Genomic DNA, 20,808 nt, shown 5'->3' with positions numbered 1-20,808 from the left:
TAATAATAATAATAATAATAATAATAATAATAATAATAATAATAAAAAGAAAGCCTGGGGTGGATGTGTGGTGTATGTAAGGCTGTGAAGCATGGGGGTGATGAATGACAGAAGGAAAACACCAGCCTTCTTATAGCATTGAAGTCTGTAAAATAAAACAGGGCTTTGATTTTGGAGAATAAGTTGCATGTTAGGGCTCAAATAAAAGTTTTAGGTTTACAGGTCCTTCCTCTCTTCACGTACTTCTCTTGTCTCATTGATGTGATTTTAAAACCTCTAAGGGGCAAAACATCTGTTTTATGTATTACTTCTTTATATCTCCAATGCCACCAAATGATGATGATAGTAATAGCTACCATTTGCTGAGTAGTATGCCCTATACTTTGTGCCAAACACTTTTCAAAATCACCTATTTAATTGTTATGATGTGAAGATTGTTATGCTCATTTTATACATTTCACTCCCTCTGCTCTTGCTTCTTCAACTTTTGATTTCCCCCTGCAGACTCTCCCTCCCTCTCATCCTTGTCACTGCTCTCCACACACTGCCTGCTCAGTTATTCCTTGGGAATATGAGTTTTAAGGGCAGCATCTGTGAGGAGGGTGCTTTGGACACAGCAAGAGGAATGGTGGTCAGACATGGTGGAGAACCTGATAGGCACTGACAAAGTGGCATTAACACCTTGACCCATCTTCTTAATATATGGGGCTGAGATACAAGGACAGTTAAAAGAAGTAGGTTAGAATGAGTGGGTCAAGAAGCCCCTCTTTGCCTGACACTGTCTGGCCTTAACATTATCCTAAGTTTGCAAGAGGAATCACTGACAAGTGGGGAGAAGACTGGTCTGGGATTATGGGTCCCATCAAGTCCATCTCATTCAGTCACAAGGAAGTGGGCCATCCATCTCTTCCACAAGTTCCGAGTTGAAGCAGTACCATGGAGTGGGATGCTCGGCATTTAAGGAGTGATTTGTTATTCCAGCCACACTAGAACTGGTCAAGGGTGATCATTGGCTTGACACAATTGTCAGAGTCCATCTTATTGTTCAGTTGTTCAAGTGGACCATATGCCCATGGGGTCCTGTCACAGCTTGTCTATACATGAGCTATTGTGTCAAAATTCTCTGACGTTACCTCAAGTTGTCTAGCTTAGGCAAACAACAATTATTCAGAAACAGTTAATAGGGAACTTAGAATTTACATACAAAAGCTCTAATTATTAGACGCCGTTTTCTCTCTAAAATAATCTCCCTCTTTCCAAAGACAGCCAAATCCAGACTACTGTCATTTGAAAAACAAGTCCAATGTTACAAAGTGTGCCTAATTATTTAAGGTCAGCAAGAATAACCAATGAGCTTAGATTCTTTAAAACTTGTTTGCCGTGGACTTCTGCACCAAGGAATCTCTGGATTGAACTTAAGGCCTTCCAAGTTTCCAGAGGCCCAAGTCAAAATATCTACTATCAGACTTGCTCAATACTTTAGATTTGGGTGGATTGCTCTTCTGAGGCCCCAAATATCCTGAGGTTTTTGCAAGCGTAGTGATTTTCTTTTACTTATGTGGTAAGACCTTGGAACTTTGTAGCAAGGGGATCGGGGCTAATGTTTTCAAGGGGCTTTATTGGCTCGTAAAAGTCACCCTTAGCTTCCATTTGGCCACAAAGGAATATTTTATCATGTTTCTGTAAGACATACATATCTTAAGAGAAAGTTTCCTCTTAAATCTGGAAGAGCCAACATTACCAAACCATCAATATTTCGCCAAAAGAGTCACAAAAGTATAATCCATCTTCCTCAATCTATCTCCAGTCCCAGATCACTATCTTATTCTATTTAAGTGCAGCTTCTCCATTAGTAGAAATTCTACCTGTCTAGTTTTCGATGATTTTAAAGATATCAATGATGAGTGTTGGGAATATATGTGATAGTTCCAGGTGGGGTGGATCTGGAGCAGATGACCAAGAAAGAATTCTTGGGGCATCTTTTGGTGCAAAATTGGTGGTTTATAAAGCACGGGGACAGGACCCATGGGCAGAAAGAGCTGCTGCCCCAGGTGTGAGTGAATGTGCCTATTTTATATACCGTCAAGGGGAGGGCTAAGGATAGCATAGTCTCTTAAGGAATTGTGAGCTAGGTCTCCAGACCTTGAGGGGCTAGCTACTGTTGGGGAAGGGTCATTTATTACTGTCCAATAAAACCTTAGTCATTCGAGGAGCCGTTTCAGATGTATATGGTGCGGCCATATGCTTGGGGATGATTGCCAACACCTATCTGGGGGCGAGAGAAAAGGAAGTTTCCAGGAATTTTTATACATTAAAAGCAGACTTACAGGACTCTTGGGTGGAGGGCAGGGACTCAGGTTAGACTGCCTTTTTGCCCTTTGCATAAGTGATTAACATCAAGGCAGCTGAGTTCCTAGAGGAATGTCACCATGCCTATTTCAAGGACTTGTCAATGGGCTGTAGTAGTAAGGATCAGTTTTTTTTCTTTAGGACAGCCAGGAAGTACCTGAGGAATGTTACGCCATCATCCCATGGGTGGGTGGGGGGGATTGCAGGGCATCAGCTTGCTTTGTCCTCAACTTCCCTTCCTTCCATCACTTCCCCTGAACAATTTTGACCCTTAAACTTTAAGGTTGTTGAAGGTGGAAGGTCTCATCTTCTGTAACTTCTTCCTGCTGAATAGGGGTGTAGAGATGTCCCTCACCTAGGGCCACAGCATTGGTCAGTCGGGGAACAGGTATGGGAGTTATAGAAGGTGGGGCAGCTGAATCCAACGTGGACTGCATGGATGAAGTTTGAGTAGAGCTATTATCTGTTAGCCGGAAGCTAGTGGCGGTGAAGGAGTCTGGCACTGTGTAGAGCAGGAAGCATCAGAGTTGACAAACAAGGTTAATATTATTGAGAAGAGAGATCTGAATAAAAGATCTTTGCTAGTTGACCTCTTTGATAATTTTCCTCCAGTCCAGGAAGTTTAAACAATCACTAAAGGAAAGAGATCATTTAAAGCACCAGTTTGAGCATTCATGTCAGGTAGAAACCCAGAGTATTTTGTGGCAATCTGGACTGTATACACAGCATTGTTTATGCTATACACATTTCACCGTGTATAGCAGTTAAAAACATCTAACATCACTCTATTCTGTGAGTATCACTTTGGGCTTTTGACCATGCTATTTATTGAGAACTTCCATGTGTCCAAACAATGTTCTCAGTCTCAAAGGAGTAACAAAGATAGATGCTAGGTGGTCATACCAAGATAACTAAGCATGTCCACCATGGTTTTAAATTTGGAAGTTGGTGTATGTACAATGGTTTAATCAATGCATCCATGCATCCAGGCAAAACCCAGAGTACAGTGGCTTATCCAGCAAGGAGGAAGTTATGGAGCACAGGTTAAGTTAGAGTCATTGGGTCTCAGCCAGGAGGCCAGTCATATACTTATGGCCTCCTTTGAAACTGCAGTCAGGATTTCAAGGGCTACTTGGTTTGAGGGCCATACATACAATGATTTCAGGCCCCTATTTGATTGGGGGAGTACATGGCTTGATAATAACTCCCTTTTCCAAATTACACCATGAGCATGGAGGACCAGGAAAATATATTTGGAATCAGTATAAATATTTTTAAGCCTTTTGCCAATTGCAAAGCACAGGTGGCGCTATTAATTCTGCTTTTTAGGGCAAACATGTTTGCTTGACAGGGCTTGCCCTCACAGCTCTTGAGTTAGATCAGATTGCTATGCAACATACCCAGTTTTTTCTTAATCTTCCCTTTTCCATGAAACTATTACCATTGATGAACCAATTGCCTCTGTATTTTCAATAGGACACTCTTAAATCTGGTATGACATAGAATAAACAAGATCAATAACCTACTGAATGGTTATGCTCTATAGAAGTAATGGTCAGGTCCAGGCTAAAGGGTAGCTGGTTTAAAGCTGTGACAGGAGTTTAAGCATTATTTAGGTATACCTATAAGCATAGCGTAGGTATTTTAGCAATAAGTTGGCTTCCCATCACCCATTGCGGCTTTTGTTCTTAGAAGAACCATGATGTAGTCATTACAGTGGTCTGCCTCCTCAGTGAGCCTTTGAGGCTCCCTACCAGGAAGGCTGTTGTATGCTTGGCTAAACTTCTCCTTGTAAATTGTACACCATAGATAGGGTGGCTTCTAGGATTAAATGTAACCATGCAGATGAAAGCATTAAAGCCTTCTTTGTTTGAGGTCTAGCCCTTAATATCTTAACAAGGAATCACTGGCAAGTGGGGTCAGACTCGTCAAGAGATAAAGGTCATCCCCAAGTCATCATCCAGTTCAGTCACAAGGAATCTAACCCCCCAAGATACGTATTGGCAATCATCCCCCAAGCATATGGCCCACCCATATACATCTGAAGGGTCTCATGACTAAGGTATTACTAGACAGTAATAAATGACCTTTTCCCAACAACAGCTAGCCCCCTCAAGGTCCTGGAAACCTTGCTTCCAGAATTCCTTAGAGACTTACACTATCCCTAACCCCCTCCCCACTTGAGGGTATAAAATAGGCCATTCCTCACAACCCCGGGGCAGCAGCTCTTTCTGCCCACGGGTCCTGTCCCCGTGCTTTAATAAACCACCATTTTGCACCAAAGACGCCTCAAGAATTCTTTCTTGGTCGTCGGCTCTGGACTCCACCCCACTGAACCTCACTTATAGTCACCTGTACCTCATCAGTCAGACATCAGGAAGACTCTGATAGGCACTAACAAAGTGGCAAAAGTGCCTCCTGATCGCTCTTTCCTAATAGATGGGGCTGAGGTATAAGGGACAGACACTGAAATAAAATTGGTTAGAATAAGGGGTAAAGAAGCCCTCTTTTTCTGATGTCCGGACTTAGTATCCTAAGTATGAGGAATCACTAGCAAATGGTCTGGGATTATGGGTCCCCAAGTCCATCCTCTATTCAGTCACAAGGAAAGTGGGCCATCCACTACTTCCACAAGTTCACAGTTAGCACCATGGAGTGGGGTATGCTCTGGCATTTAAGGAGTGATTTGTTATTCCAGCCACATAGAACTGGTCAAGGTGATCATTGGCTTACACAATTGTCAGGGAGTCCATCTTATTGTTCAGTTGTTCAAGTGACCATATGCCCATGGGGTCCTGTCACGAAGCTTGTCTATACATGAGCTATTGTGTCAAATTCTCTGACGTTTACCTCAAGTTGTCTAGCTTAGGCAAACAACAATTATTCAGAAACAGTTAATCAGAACTAGAATTTAACATCCACAAAGGTTAATTATTAGAACGTAATTTTTCTCTCTAAAATCACCCTCCTTTCCAAAGACAGCCAAATCCAGACTACTGTATTTGAAAAACAAGTCCAATGTTAACAAAGTTGCCCTAATTATTTAAGGTCAGCAAGAATAGCAATCGACCTTATAGATTCTTTAAAACTTGTTTTGCTGGACCTTCTCATAAGGAATCTCTGGATTGAACTTAAGCCTCTCCAAGCCAGAGGCCAAGTCAAATATCTACTATCAGACTTGCCTTCAATACTTTAGATTTGGGTGGATTGCTCTTCTGGAGGCCCCCCAAATATCCTGAGGTTTTTTGCAACTGTCAGCGAGTGATTTTCTTTACTTATGTGGTAAGACTGCCTTGGAACTTTGTAAGCAAGGGATCGGGCTAATGTTTTCAAGGGGCTTTATTGGCTCGTAAAGTCACCCTTAGTTCCAATTTGGCCACAAAGGAATATTTTATCATGTTTCTGTAAGACATACATATCTTAAGAGAAAGTTTCCTTAAATCTGGAAGAGCCAACATTACCAAACCATCAATATTTCAAATAAGAGTCCTGAAAAGTATAATCATCTTCCTCAATTCATTCAGTCCCAGATCACTAATTCTTATTCTATTTAAGTGCAGCTTCTCCATTAGCTCCAGAAATTCTTACCCTGTCTAGTTTTATGATTTTTAAAGATATCAATGATGAGGTTGGGGAATATATGTGAGGTTCAGTGGGGTGGACTCTGGAGCAGATGACCAAGAAAGAATTCTTGAGGCATCTTTGGTGCAAAATTGGTGGTTTATTAAAGCACGGGGACAGGACCCATGGGCAGAAAGAGCTGCTGCCCCAGGGTTGTGAGGAATGGCCTATTTTATACCGTCAAGTGGGGAGGGGGCCATGCACCCTATCCCTTCTCTTCATTCTGATGTGTCTGTTTGCAGGTTCCCTGTCACAGCCTGTGCTGACCCAGCCGCCCTCCCTCTCTGCATCTCTGGGAACAACGGCCAGACTCACCTGCGGCCTGAGCAGGGACATCAGTGTTGGCAGCTATAACATATACTGGTACCAGCAGCAGCCAGGGAGCCCTCCCCGATATTTCCTGTACTACTACTCAGACTCAGACAAGGAGCTGGGACCTGGTGTCCCCAGTCGAGTCTCTGGATCCAAAGATGCCTCCACTAATACAGCAATTCTGCTCATCTCCAGGCTGCAGGCTGAGGACGAGGCTGACTATTACTGTGCTGTATATCATGGCAGTGGGAGCAGCTACACTTACCCACAGTGTCTCAGACAACGAGGAAGTGAGACAAAAACCCGTCCAACAACAGGTCTTGTCTCTGAGACTCTTTTACTGAGAAACTGCTGTGGGGCTTCTTGTAAGGCGAATGCCCATGGTGCTAAGCACAGTGAAAGAGACAGATGACGGGCGGGGTGGGACAAAGTTCTGGGGCCAGAGGTTCTAAGCTGTGACACATGTATTGATGTGGTTAATCCCTTCACTGGTGACAGCAATAGAACCTATTCCCCGGGCATTCTGGCAGGAAATGGGGCCCTGCTGGAACTCTGTCCTTTCCTTACACACAGTACCCATGGAGCCTCCAAAATGAGTTATGAAAGGGGAGGCAGCTGAACCAACGTGGACAACATGGATGAACCTCCTCGAGTAGAAGGTGTCATCTGCTAGCCGGAAGTTACGGTGGTGAAGGTGGTGTCTTGGCACTAGGCAGGGAGACATCAGATATGGCAAAACAAGGTTAATATTATAAGGAGAGATCTGAATAAAAGATCTTTGATAGTTGACCTTTGATAATTTTCCTCCAGTCCAAGAGTTTAAAACAATCACTAAAGGAAAGAGATAATTTAAAGCACCAATTTGAGCATTCATGTCAGGTAGAAACCCAGAAGTATTTTGTGGTAATCTGGACTGTATACACAGCATTGTTCTTATGCTATCACATATTTCACCTTGTATAGCAGTTAAAAACATCTAACATCACTCTGTTCTGTAGAGTATCACTTAGGGCTTTGACCATGTATTCAAGTGTTTCCATGTGTCAAACGACATTCTCCAGTCTCAAAGAGGTAAGATAGATAGATGCTAGGTGGTCATACCAATGTAACACAAAACATGTCCACCATAGTTTTAAATTTGGAAGGTTGGCTGAGTTGGTAATGGTTTTAATAATGCATCCATGCATCCAAGCAAAACCCAGAGTACAGTGGCTTATCCAGCAAGGAGGAAGCTATGGACACAGGTTAAGTTGCAGAGCCATTGGATCCCAGCCAGGAGCCAGTCATAAAATACTGGGCCTCCTTGGAACTGCAGTCAGGATTTCAAGGGCTACTTGGTTTTGGAGGGCCATACATGCAATGATTTCAGGCCCATATTTGATTGGGGAGTTATGACTCGATAATAATCCCCCTTATTCCCCCCCCAAATGCACCATGAGCATGGAGGACCAAGGAAATATATTTGAAGTCAGTATAAATATTTTTAAGGCTTTTGCCAATTGCAAAGCACGGGTGGGTGCTATTTATTCTGTTTTGGGGGCAAACATGTTTGCTGACAGGGCTTTGCCCTCAACAGTCTTGAGTTAGACTTGACTATAACATACCCAGTTTTTCTTACCCCTCTTTTCCATGAAACTATTACCATTGATGAACCAATTGCCTCTGTATTTTCAATAGGGACATCTTAAATCTGGTCGAATAGAATAAACAAGATCAATAACCTCTGAATGGTTATGCTCTATAGAAGTACAATGGTCAGGTCCAGGCTTAAGGGTAGCTGGGTTTAAAGTTTGACAGGGTTTAAGCATTATTTTAGGCATACCTATAAGCATAGCGTGGTATTTAATAAGTTGGCTTCCCATCACCCATTGGTGGCTTTTGTTCTTGGAACTGATGTGAAGTCATTACAGTAAGGGTCTGCCCCTCAGTGAGCTTTGAGGCTCCTTTTACCAGGAAGGCTGTTGTATGCTTGGCTAAAGCCTCTCCTTGTAATTGTACATCCATAGAGGTGGCTTCTAGGATTAAATGTAACTATGCAGGATGAAAGCATTAAGAAGCCTTCTTTGTTTGAGGTCTAGCCTTAATATCTTAACAAGGAATCACTGGCAAGTGGGGGTCAGACTCGTCAAGAGATAAAGGCATCCCCAAGTCATCATCCAGTTCAGTCACAAGGAAAGTGGGGTCATCCATTATCTCCACAAGCCCACAGTTAACCCTATGGAGTGGGGTATTCTCTGGCTTTTAGGGAATGATTTCATCATTCCAGCCACATTGGTCAAGGTGATAGCCGAGTTATACAATCGTTGGGGAATCTATCCCATTTCCGAGTTGTTCAAATAATTAATTATATGCCCATGGGGTCCTGTTATTAGCCCCATAGAATAAAAAGCATGAAGATTATCTATATGAGCTACTGCATAGGAATAGAATAAAAGCTATTTCTCTTAAGTTTACCTCAAGTTGTGTAGCTCAAGCAAACATTTAAGGACAATCAGATCTAGAATTTAACATCCACAAAGGTGGGTAATTTAAACATAATTTTTCTCTCTAAAATAACCCTCATTTCCAGAGATAGCCAAATCAGGACTAATTTGTTTGTAAAACAAGTCCAGTTTTAACAAACTTGGCCTAATTACATAAGTTCAGCAAAAATAGTGATTGATCATATGGAACTTTTAGAATCTGCTTTGCTGGAACATTTATAAGGAATCTCCAGGTTGAACTTTTAGTAGCCTTTCCAGGCCAGAAGCCAAGCCAAATACTTGTCATCAGTCATTCCTGTAATACCTGTAGATTTGGGCAGATTCCTCTGCATGAGGTCCCCAAAGTATCCTGAGGTTCCTGCACTTGCCAAAAGTGACATTCTTTACTCACCTGGTGAGGCTGCTGGGAACTCTGTAAGCAAGGTATCAGGCCATTTTCAGGGGCTTTATGTCTCCAGGTTTCATAAAGTCAACCTTAATTCCTGAGAGCTGTTTGGTCATATCTGAGTCTATGCATGTCTCTCAAATATGACATTCCAGTCAAAGCCTATGGTAAAATAACCAGTGTTTCCAATGGTGTCCTGTTACAAGGAGAATGATACTTATTGAACTTATGCAAATGATTATGATTGCCATGGAAGAAAGAATACTTACTGAGACCTTTTTAATTTCAGAGGGTTCAGGTAAAGAGAAAAGTTAAATGCTTTAATGTGCTTTATTATTTTTTCTGTGTATCACTGATGTCTTAAGAGAAAGTTTCCTCAATCTGGAAGAGTAAACATTAGAGAACCAGTAATGTTTTAAGCAAGAGTCACAACACTATAATCTTTTAGTTAATTTAGTCCTATGTTACTAATTCTTGTTTAGTTTGAATGCAGCTTTAGTTAGTTCTGGAAATTTTTACCCATTTAGGTTTTAGGATTCCATAAAGATATCGAATACCTGTACCTGTCCTAAAAAGTCCTTTATATGAACTTCCTTGAAGATGAAACTCATTTTAGAAGAGAATAAGAACAATTACAAATAACAAAAACACAGAATGGACATAGTAACTGATGAGTTTACAGTATAGCTGGCAAGGAAGTTAGGTTACTTCTGTGACACACAAACACTTTGATAGCCAGAAAAGAGTGATGATGACCTTATATTAAAACATTAAACTTTAGGAATTGCATATTATTTATCTCTAGAATAGTTGCAGCATTTACCCAAATGTAACCTAAGGCTTATCACTTGTTTAACAGTGCTTCCAGAGTAACTCAGCATACCAAAGAAAAAGGCCTAATGAGTTAAAGAGACTTCATAAACCTTAAAATTATAGCATAAGCCTGAAAAGGATTACAGATCACTACAAAACTCTATTTTTATTTAACCAAGGTGACGAGATTTGAAGGCAAATGTGTAGGGTTCTATAGTTGTCAGCAAAACTTAACTTAATACGAAAAAGTTTTAACTAAGTAATTGAAGACCTGTTAATGACAAAACATAGAAACTTTGTTTTCTGGGCAAAGAGAAAACTGTTTACATTTTCTTATCCAGAGCAGATGAACAATTCAAGAAACCTTTGTCTTTCTAAACAGAGAGAAAGCAGACATAGCTCTTATAACACTGTATCTTAAAAATCCATTCATTTCACTTTTAGTCGGTTCTGACCACACCTAAAATTCCTTCTACAACTTTCTTTTGCATTCAGATTTTATTCCATGCCATGTTTCCAAACAACCATCTTATTTAGGACAAAATTGCCTTCTTTTACTTTCAACAAAAATGCATTCCCATTCCTTATCATTCTTAAGTATCTCCTACTGTTCTACATACAGAGTTGCTTCCCTTATTTCCATCAGCCTTCATTACATTTAGTTGAGTTTCACATTTTTTTGTTTTTTGTTTTTTTAGAGATCTTAGTCTCCAGGGGCGCCTGGGTGGCACAGTGGTTAAGCGTCTGCCTTCGGCTCAGGGCATGATCCTGGCATTGTGGGATGGAGCCCCACATCAGGCTCCTCCACTATGAGCCTGCTTCTTCCTCTCCCACTCCCCCTGCTTGTGTTCCCTCTCTCGCTGGCTGTCTCTATCTCTGTCAAATAAATAAATAAAATCTTTAAAAAAAAAAAAACTTAGTCTCCAGTGAAAACTAAGTAGTAACCAACTGTGAACTGTTACACCAGAATTCTTTAGATGGCAAATTTATGAATTAATTAAGCACAAAACATGCTTACCAACAGATTTAAATATCTTTAGTTTTTTGCAATAAGTAGTCAAAAGTACAAACCTACATCCAGTAATCAATGCTTCAGCACTGTACCCTATTTTATTTTTTATTTTTATTTTATTTTTTTAAAAGATTTTATTTATTTATTCGACAGAGATAGAGACAGCCAGCGAGAGAGGGAGCACAAGCAGGGGGAGTGGGAGAGGAAGAAGCAGGCTCATAGCGGAAGAGCCTGACGTGCGGCCTCGATCCCCAGAAACGCTCAGGATCACGCCCTGAGCCGAAGGCAGACGCTTAACTGCTGTGCCACCCAGGCACCCCTGTATCCTATTTTAAAAAGACCTAGATGTCCAATGAATTCAATCCCATTTACCATCCAAGCAATAAAGATTCAGGTTACCAAAGACTTTGAAAGCTATTTTAACAATTACCCATGAAAACTTTGAGACAGACAATTAACCATCATTTTAGTCATATTTTTACTAACAACTCACAGCAGAGGTAACACAAGTTTGTTTGACCTTCAGTAAAACTCGATAGAATAAAAGTTTTACATTTAGTGCTGATAACTATAAGACAGGTCTATCTTAATTAAACCAACAAACTTGACTTAGTTTAAATACTGAATTATGTCCCACCTGGGCCCACCCCATTTTCAGTTTTTACCTGGAGATAACGTTAGGTCCAGGGGGTGCTCTTCTTTGCTCCTTGATGGTGAGGGGAGGAGGAGCCATGGTGCTGGAGGCACCGAGGATGGTACAGAAGCCAGTTGTGCAGGCCACACCCCAGGTGGTGCAGAAAGAAGGGGGAGGGGGAGACAGTAGAGGCAGAGTGCTGTCAGAAGGCAGAGAAAGGGTTCCCGGTTTTCAAGCTCACCAGCTTCAACAGGAGCAGAAGCCATGTTTTCCCGCCAACAAGGGGGATAGGCAGTCCATGTTGGGCCAGATAAGACAGGGAATTTCCCCAAAACAAAGGGAGTTTCGGCAGCTGCTTGGGAATATTCCTTAAAGTTCCCATCCCAAGGTAGACTAACCACAGATGGCTCCAGTTATAGCCATTAACCCGGGAAATGAGTGAGGGAGACACCCCCACATCTGTTAGAAGGAACAGTGAGAGAAGAAAGTCGAGTCCCCTTTGCTAGGGATGGCCTATGTGTCCTCCAGCAACCTGGGTTTACTCAGAGGAGGCCTATTTAGATAATTATCATCCAATATGTCAGGAGAGAGTTTACTAGCTGACCCATTCCGGTGAACACATTCTGGAAGAGGCCCTTATGTCGGGGTCCTGGTGTAGAGCAATGAAGGCCTAGGTATGAGAAATGAAGGTACCCTAGGTCCATTTGCCCTGTTCCTTCTGATAGATCCCACTGCAGCCATGCAGTGTTACAGGAGATCAGTGCTTTCCTAAATTTTGCAATCCGAATTGTTTCCAATGGGTTAGAAGGCAACCCAAGGGAGAGTCCTTGGGAACCAAAGAAGCAGCCTACTGAGGCCATGCTCAGAAAAGTAAAGAAGGTCCATTACCAAATCCCCCACGACTCCCGGGTGGCGTCCCACGCAGGATATGTCAGAGGTTCCCATGTGTCAAAAGCGACGTCCTTCAACAAAAATCGCTATTGATCATAATCCTGCCTTCCCGCGAAGGCATTCCTGCCGTAAAAGGCCTGTAGGAAGGATGCCGGCATCCCTCCCCTAACCCATCGCATCCTAGGCTGCCCATGGGTGCCTGGTGAATGGACTGAAATACCATGCCTTGAAGGTCATGCTGTGAAGGTCACGCCTTATTTTGTCTTGCCTTGAAAGTATTTTACCTTGCCTTGAAGAACCAACTGTTTTTAACCTATGGAGAAAACTAGAAAAGTTTAGCAAGGGGAAATTACCAAATTTTGTAGCCTAAGTAATTAGTAGAGGACATTGATGGAAAACAGTAAAGATAGAAGTCCATCATGGTCTAAGCGACATTCCAACACATGTGGTCCTTACAGCCAGCTTCCCTAGGAAACGGTCCCCGGTTGGGTTGTGATTCCATCGGGTACTGGTTTCGGCCAGCTCCAAGTGGAGGTCCCGCGGCCGGAAGCGGCTAGACCAGGTATGTGGAGGGGATCGCATTAGATCAATCAGGAGGAGACCTCACACAGGTGTCTTAAGATTGGCAGTCGTGCTAGTCACTTAGGTGGTTGTCCCGTGCCCAAGACAGATGACTTTGTATAAGGACAACAGTAAAGAAGGGGCATCAAGTTTCTGGGTCTTATTACCATCCTGGCCAGGGTACTAACTTCCATCCAAAAGGCAGGCCTTTTCCTCCCCATAGAGTAGCCATGGGCTAGAGGATTATAGCCTGACCAGTCGGCATGAAAGTGTTCCAATAAGACCATACTCCTTGAAGAGCCCCAGAAAGGAGAGTGAAGGAAGGGAAGGGAAAGTACTCACCAATTTTGCACTGAAGCTCAGAGCCCCACGTTGGCCACCATTATGATGAGGTTGGGGAATATATATGAGGTTCAGTGGGGTGGAGTCTGGAGCAGATGACCAAGAAAGAATTCTTGAGGCATCTTTGGTGCAAAATTGGTGGTTTATTAAAGCACAGGGACAGGACTCATGGGCAGAAAGAGCTGCTGCCCCAGGGTTGTGAGGAATGGCCTATTTTATACCATCAAGTGGGGAGGGGGCTAGGGATAGCATAAATCTCTTAAGGAATTTTGGAAGCAAGGTCTCCAGGACCTTGAGGGGGCTAGCTACTGTTGGGAAAGGGTCATTTATTACTGCCTAATAAAACCTTAGTCATGAGACCCTTCAGATGTATATGGGTGGGCCATATGCTTGGGGGATGATTGCCAACACGTATCTTGGGGGGGGGGTTAGATATAAAGGAAGTTTCCAAAGGAATTTTTATACGTTAAAGTAGACTTACAGGATCTTGGTGGAGGGGAGGGACCCAGACTAGGACTGCCTTTTGCCCTTAGCAAAGTATTAACATCAAGGCAGCTGAGTTCCTAGAGGAATGTCACCATGCCTGTTTCAAGGACTTGTCAATGCGCTATAGGTAGTAAGGACTGTTTCTTTGTCCTTTAGGACAGCCAGGAGTGCCTGAGGAATGGCACATACATCCCATGGGTGGGTGGGGGGGATTGCAGGGCATCAGCTTCTGCTTTGTCCTCAGCTTGCCTTCTGTTCCCTCATCATCAAAACCCTGCATTTGTCAGAAGTCCTTTCCATAAATCTCCTTGAAGATGAAACACATTTTGTAAGAGCATCAGAATAATAAGTATAAAGGACAAAAGATTCAAAAATGGACATGCTTCAAGATCTGATGAGAGTTCACCATAATGCACTTGAGAAGGAAATGGGGTTTCTTCTATGACACACAGCATTACAAAAGTAAGAATGTCTAGTGATGACCCATAACCAGGACATATTAAAATTCAGGAATTTCCTAAAATTTCTGGAACACTTATAGCATGTACTCACGCTAACTTAAGGTGTATCATCATTGTGTTTGATAATGCTTGTCATGTAATTTAACATAACAAACAAGCCCAAAAGATTTCGTTTACAATGCAAATTTTGGGAAGTTTGTTAAAATCCTCAGAAAGTTCTAAAGCACACACCTAAAAAGGATTAGAGATCATTACAAAACTTAATTTTTATTATCTATTTAACCAAGCTGGCAGTAAGAGATTCCACAGAGGGTTATGGTTGTTCGCAAACTTAGTTCCTTTAATACTGAGAAGTTTTAGTTCTTGTAAGTGATCAAAGACCTGATAAGATAAAACACTGAACCTGGTTTTCAGGGAAGACAAAGAAAAGAAAAAAAAAAGTAAATTACGATTTCTTATCAAGCGCAGACCAACAATCTAAGAAAACTTGGTCTTTTAACAGTTTAAGGAAAAGCAGGATTTCAATCTTATACCTGATGGGGTTGGGGAATATATGTGAGGTTCAGTGGGGTGGAGTCCGGAGCCCACGACCAAGAAAGAATTCTTGAGGCATCTTTGTTGCAAAATTGGTGGTTTATTAAAGCACGGGGACAGGACCCCTGGGTGGGCAGAAAGAGCTGCTGCACCTGGGTTGTGAGGGGTGGCTGATTCTATACCATGGGGTTGGGGAAGGTAAGGGAAAAAGGGAGGTTGAGAAAATACTTTCATATGTTAAAGAAGATTCACGGGATACCCGAGGCCTTACCATTGTCATGTTAAGGTTTTTTTTTTATTCCCTCTAGCAAGGTATTAACAGTAAAATGGTTGTGAACTTCCTGGAGGCTACAGATTGCAAAGACATTTGATTGTATCTACATTCCCTTGCAGAAGCTAGGTCATTGATAGAAATGCTTTGTTCTTGTGTACTGCTAAGACATTTGTAAACTGAGGGAGACTCAAGTCTTGCAGGACTGTGGTCTCTAAAGGTTAACTATTTCTTTGTCCTTTATGGCAGCCAGGAGTGCCTACACCCCATGGGGAGGGGGGGAGGGGGAGTTGCACGGTGTCAGTTTCTGCTTTGTCCTCAGCTTGCCTTCTGTTCCCTCATCAATACCAGTGTACTTTTAACATTTGGTCATTTCAATCTGAGTCAGTCCTCACCACACAAACAATTATTTTCCAAAGGTTCCCTTCACAAACCTTCTACAACTTTCTTTTTCATTTAGATGTTGTCCTAAGCCCTCTCTTTCTAAATAGTCTGATTTTAGGATAAAATTACTTTATTTGACCTCAACAGAAATATATTCTTGTTTCTTATACCTTCCTCACACATCTGCTTTCCCACATTCTGATGCTTTCCTTACCATTTCCATCAGTTTTAATGACATTTGGCAGAATTTTATCTCTTAGAAACCTTAGTCTCCAGGGAAAAGTAAGCAGTAACCAATTGTGAACTGTCTGTTCCACTAGAATTGTTTAGATCAGAAATCTATGAATACGTTCTAGAATCATGCTTCCCCATAGTACAATCTTTTTAATAAAGCATAAGGCATGTTTACCAACAGACCTGAGTATCTTCAGCTTCTGTGCAATAAGAAAGCAGATAAACTATGTTTAGTAAGCAATACTTCAGTGATCTGTTGTTTCTGGAAAAAAAACTTAGGTAGTCAATGAATTCAGTGCAATTTATTGTTTAACTTAACAAAACTTTAAAGTCTTAGCTTGCCAGAGATTTCGAAAGCTATGAACCTTTGTATTTATTCAACCTACTTGTTCTTATCAATTACTGATGAAAACTGTATGAGACAGACACAATTAACCATCATTTTAAATCACCATTTTCCATATGATTTGCAACAGAAATAACAGGAGCTCCTTTGACCTTTACTAAACTTTGGTAGAATAAAAGTTTTGTACTTAATGCTGATAACTCTAAAGATCTGTTTGAATTAAACCAACAAACTTGCCTTAGCTTCACTATGGAATATGTTGCACCTGTCTCTGTTAAAAGTCAATCAATGTCTTCTCCACTGTCACTTTTTACCTGGGAACCTGTGGGGAAATCTGAGGTGGGAGGTTTAAGTCCAGGGGAGCCCATGGACCCCTTCATGTTGATTTGGGAGGGATTTAGCTTGAACCTCATGAGGAAGGGGCCCAAGAGCTTAGGGTCCTTTTTGGTCCTGGATAGTGAGGGTAGGAGGAGCAGGGGCCTATGGCGCCCTTGGCACTGAGGATGGAGCCAGCTACATAAGCCGCACCCATGCTGGGGCAGAAACAATAGGAAGAGAAGGGGGAGGCGGAGGACGCCAAGGAGCAAGGTTGGCTCCAGAACAACCAGAAGCAGATACAAAATTTGGACTCACATTCTTTTATTCTTCTGGTTTCCTGTCTCTCTGAGTCCTGCAAAACCGGGTTGGGTGGATCTATTTATCTATCATCAATCATCTATCTATCATCTATCTATCTATCATTTATCTATTTATCTATCATCTATTTATCTATCTATCTATCTATCTATCTATCTATCTATCTATCTATCTAATCATTTGTCTATCTATCTATCAATCATCCGATTTCTTTTCAGGCCTCTGCACCATTTAGTTAACATATGTCCAGATGGACTTTCTTTGGGAACAGAAGGAGTGTTCAGAAAGAACACAGTGGAAACAAATCTTTGACTAAATGAAGCTCAGAGCACATCTGTTGGCATTCTTTTTTTCCCCCAAATTGAGGCTTTACCAACTGAACCAAATGCTTCCTAGTTTCTGGTTCCTCCATCAAAGTCAGAGTTCCACTGACTGAACCAAAGGCTCCCTACACAAGCTGACAGAGCCAAACCAAACCCCCATGTGGAGACAACCCAATGGGAGGAAGAGATCCAAGACAGCTATTTCGTAGTCATCTTTCCTCTGAGCTTAAAATACATAGCAAGATGTATGTTTTTCTTAGTCATAGGCTCCTGGCTATGTTCCTTCCAATTATTCCAAATGTGGCCCAGTGGGCTATTGGTGGGATAGAGATGGAATTTCCCATTTTACACAAGTTTAACACAACAAAAGTTTAACACAACAATCTTCACACATACCACAACAGAGCTGTTCCAAATTCCATATAAATTGACCCATATTCAAGTCCCTTTTAGTTTCACCGGAGAGCCGAGATGTTCTAATGGGAAATGCAGGAAAAGGAAACAAGAAGGCCCAGTGCTTCACGAAGGAGAAACTAGCTTCAGTGTGCAATCGGAGGGACTCATGTGGTCCAGAAGCTCCTCAGCTTCCCCACAGGCTCTTTTCCTTTCCACTCCAACCAAAAAGCAACATTGGCAGCTCTACAGGTCAGGAAGCAGCAGGGAGTTTCCCTGACACAAAAATAGTCAGGGAGGCTTCAGGGATAGATCCCTCAGATTCCCTCCCAGAGACCTACTAGCCCGGAGCACCTAATGTCCTGAGGTCTTCCAAGGTACTCACCCAATCTACTAAAGAGGAAGCCCCGGGCTGGGACAGGGCAAGGGCTCCACCTCGGGATTCCTAGGGACTGCATGCCACAGGGTCCTTGGCTTCTGGCTGCCTGCCAAAATTTGTTACTGAAACCCCGAGTTCAGCTGCCTGTTGCTCCAAAAGCCAAAACTCAAGAGAGGAGTTTGGATTGGAAAGGAATCTGAGCTTTATTCAGGAGCCTGCCTACCTGGGAAGAAGGCAGACACTTGTCCAAGGCCATATCCCAGGTTTCTGCTTGGCTCAGAGCTTTTTAAAGGAGCTTAGGGCAATTAATCAATTAAGGGGGGGGGTCCAGTGGTCCCTAACATTTCTTGATTCCATGCAGCCTCCGTGGTACCAGCTACAGACATCATCTCAGTGCTCTGAGGTTGTGCAGGGGGTCTGGCTCCTTAGTACAGGGTGGGAGGTTGTGCAAGAGGCTCTGATTTCTGTTTCATGATGTCCAGAAGGGGTCTGTTCATTTCTAGGAATAGAGACATGATACCGAGAAAGGTTAGTTAATCATCATGTGGGCTCAGGGTGCTGGCTAAAGCTTAAAGACCACTAAGCGGACTGGAGAGGCTCAGGCAGCTTCAAGAGGTCACCTAAGATTCTGCCAGAATGCAGGCACTCAGGCTGGTGTGCAAGGTGAGGGGTCAGAGACCTGGGAGCCCTGGCTGAAGAGAGGGTGTGTGGGGTTGGTGGGGTGGGGGGACAGTGGCTAGGCTCTTAAGGGTGGGTGTCCTGGTGTCCTGCTCTGGGCTAGGTGGAGGCAGATGGAGGGGAGGACACCCCCCTTGGCTTAGGGAGGACTCCAGGCACAAGGACTGACTTAGAGTACATTCTGTCCAGGTGGCCGAGAGGGGAAGGGAAGAGAATGGGGAACAGATATTTCAGACCAGACAATTGCTCCTTTTGGCTTGGTGTATTTTGTGTGTGTGTGTGTGTGTGTGTGTGTGTGTGTGTGTGTGTGTGTGTTGTGTGTGTGTGTGTGTTGTGTGTGAGTTTGTCTTTGTGTGTGTGTGTGTGCCCCTCCATCACTCCTTTACTGATTCTGCCAGGTCCCTTCCTCCCCCCTTCATGCCCCTTTTGTGGCCACTCCTGCTCCCTTTCTCCCGAAGCTGCCTCCACCCTGCGTCCCCTCTATGCGCCTCAGGCCCACATCTCCACAGGCTCTCTCCCTCCTTCCTGCTCTCCATCCTTTCCCTGGACTTTATCTTTCCTCCCCAGGCCCACGTTATCGCTCCCTCCTTGCTGCTTTTGACTCTGCAGCCTGGTTCCTCCCTGTCACCGCCCTTCTGCTCTGTCCACACCCAACTTGGTCTCCTTCTGCAGGTGCTCCTGCCTTCCCGCGCTCTGGCCATGGCTGGGGGCCACCACCTACCATGTTCCCTCCAGGCCCTCCCTCTGTTTCTGCCCTGGTTCTTTCTCACACTGGCCCTTCTCCCACTCAGTTTCAAAAGTTGTTCCAGGGCTTTGCCCCGCCCCTTCCATGGGGCTCTCCTGCCCCCCACAGAGTCCCAGTGTGGCCTATTTCCTCCCCTCCCTCCCTGTCCTCAAGCTGCAGGCATGGCCTCCTGACTCCCAGGCTCTGCCAGGACTTCCCTGCTGGTGGGTGGGCAGTGGGGAAGCAGGAGGTCTGGGGCTGAGTTTGATCCCAGCCCTGTTCTTCCCCATGTAGCCTCCTCACCTGGACTCACTCACCTGTAACAGGTGGGGAATCCCTGTCAGGCTGCAGGAAATCCTTCACGGGGCTGCAGTGACCATCAGCGCTGTGCTGGGAAGGCCATTGTGACTCGGCACACAGTGTGCGCTCAGTAACTGTGAGCTCTTACTGTCTGCCCTTCCTCATTCTGCTCCCCTGGCCCCTTAGCCTGGGGACAAAAACATGTTTAGAAAAGAGAAGAGTGAAAGTAATAGAGTATAGAAGCCAAAACTCACTGACTAGAGGAATTCCATATGGTTCAGCCCTAAGAAAAGATTTAAGCTCTGAACACAGGAAATGCCTGTGAGTGTGGACAAGCGGGGAGGATAGAGACTGGACTGAACCACAGGACACAGGAACCCATGTGAATGAGCACACACCCAGGGAGGAAGGAGGCATTGCCTAAAGGCCAACCTGCATCCATCCTGCTGGTCGCGCTGGCTGCCCTCTGTCCCTGTGGTCATGGCCCATGTGCTGGGAGCTGGCGGGGTCGGCGAGTCCAGCTCCCCAGGACTCCCCTCCAGAGAGGACCTGACTCCTGGAGCCTCACACCCACAGTCCTCTTCCTCCTCTGCATGGCAGGTGCACACGCTATGTTACATTAGTTGTTGGTTACACACACCCACACACATGCACACACACACACAGGTGCACGGGGATTTCTAGAGGAAAGCAGGGCCCCCTAGACAGGGATTCCCTCCAGCTGCGTGCCACGCTGACATTAAGGCTCACAGGGCAGTGGAGGCTCAGATGTGTCCCTGCCTGGGTTTCTGTCTCAGTTCCCTCCTTTCTCCTGGGAGCAGAAGCAGTGAGTCCCCCACTCCAGCCTCTCTGTGTGTGCTGGGCACCCAGGGGAGACCCAGAGGGAGCAGCAGGGGCCTGGCCTGGGGGGCTTCCTGACAGCTGGGAGAGGAGGCTGAGAGCAGGACAGAGAGACACAGCGCTCTGGGTGCTCCCTCAGCAAATGTGTGTCAGCTGAGTGGGTCAAGGGCAAGTGGACCAGACCCCCTGACTCAGATGATGGGAGACAGGCAATGACCCCAGGAGGGAAGATGGAGGCAGACACAGAAGTCTAGAAGGTTTCTGAGGAGACAAGGAGAATGATGCTCAGTTAGTCAGCAAGGAGCAGGAACATGGAGAGGAGAGGATCAGAGAAGCCAGAGCTTCAGGAAGTGCGTGACCTTGGGGAAGGACGTGTGTGTGTGTGTGTGTGTGTGTGTGTGTGTGTGTGTGTGTGT

The 20,808-nt window shown here is 44.0% G+C and overlaps 1 protein-coding gene and 1 long non-coding RNA gene across 2 annotated transcripts in view; one reads left to right on the top strand and one right to left on the bottom strand.

The window, feature by feature from the left end:
* Nucleotides 1-20,808, top strand: part of LOC103665219 (cationic amino acid transporter 3-like) — a 55,575-nt gene that overhangs the window by 16,547 nt on the left and 18,220 nt on the right. The gene's annotated exons all lie outside the window — the stretch shown is intronic.
* LOC121105404 lies at nt 18,035-19,628 on the bottom strand. The gene is made up of 2 exons (XR_005837883.1): nt 19,570-19,628; nt 18,035-18,349 (listed from the first exon to the last, which is right to left on the bottom strand). It is a non-coding gene; the product is annotated as an uncharacterized LOC121105404 (long non-coding RNA).

Source organism: Ursus maritimus, unplaced genomic scaffold (assembly GCF_017311325.1).
Source record: "Ursus maritimus isolate PB19 unplaced genomic scaffold, ASM1731132v1 scaffold_26, whole genome shotgun sequence".
NCBI lineage: Eukaryota > Metazoa > Chordata > Mammalia > Carnivora > Ursidae > Ursus > Ursus maritimus.
Note: the sequence above shows the minus strand (reverse complement) of the source record. Positions and strands in the feature narration are given on the sequence as shown.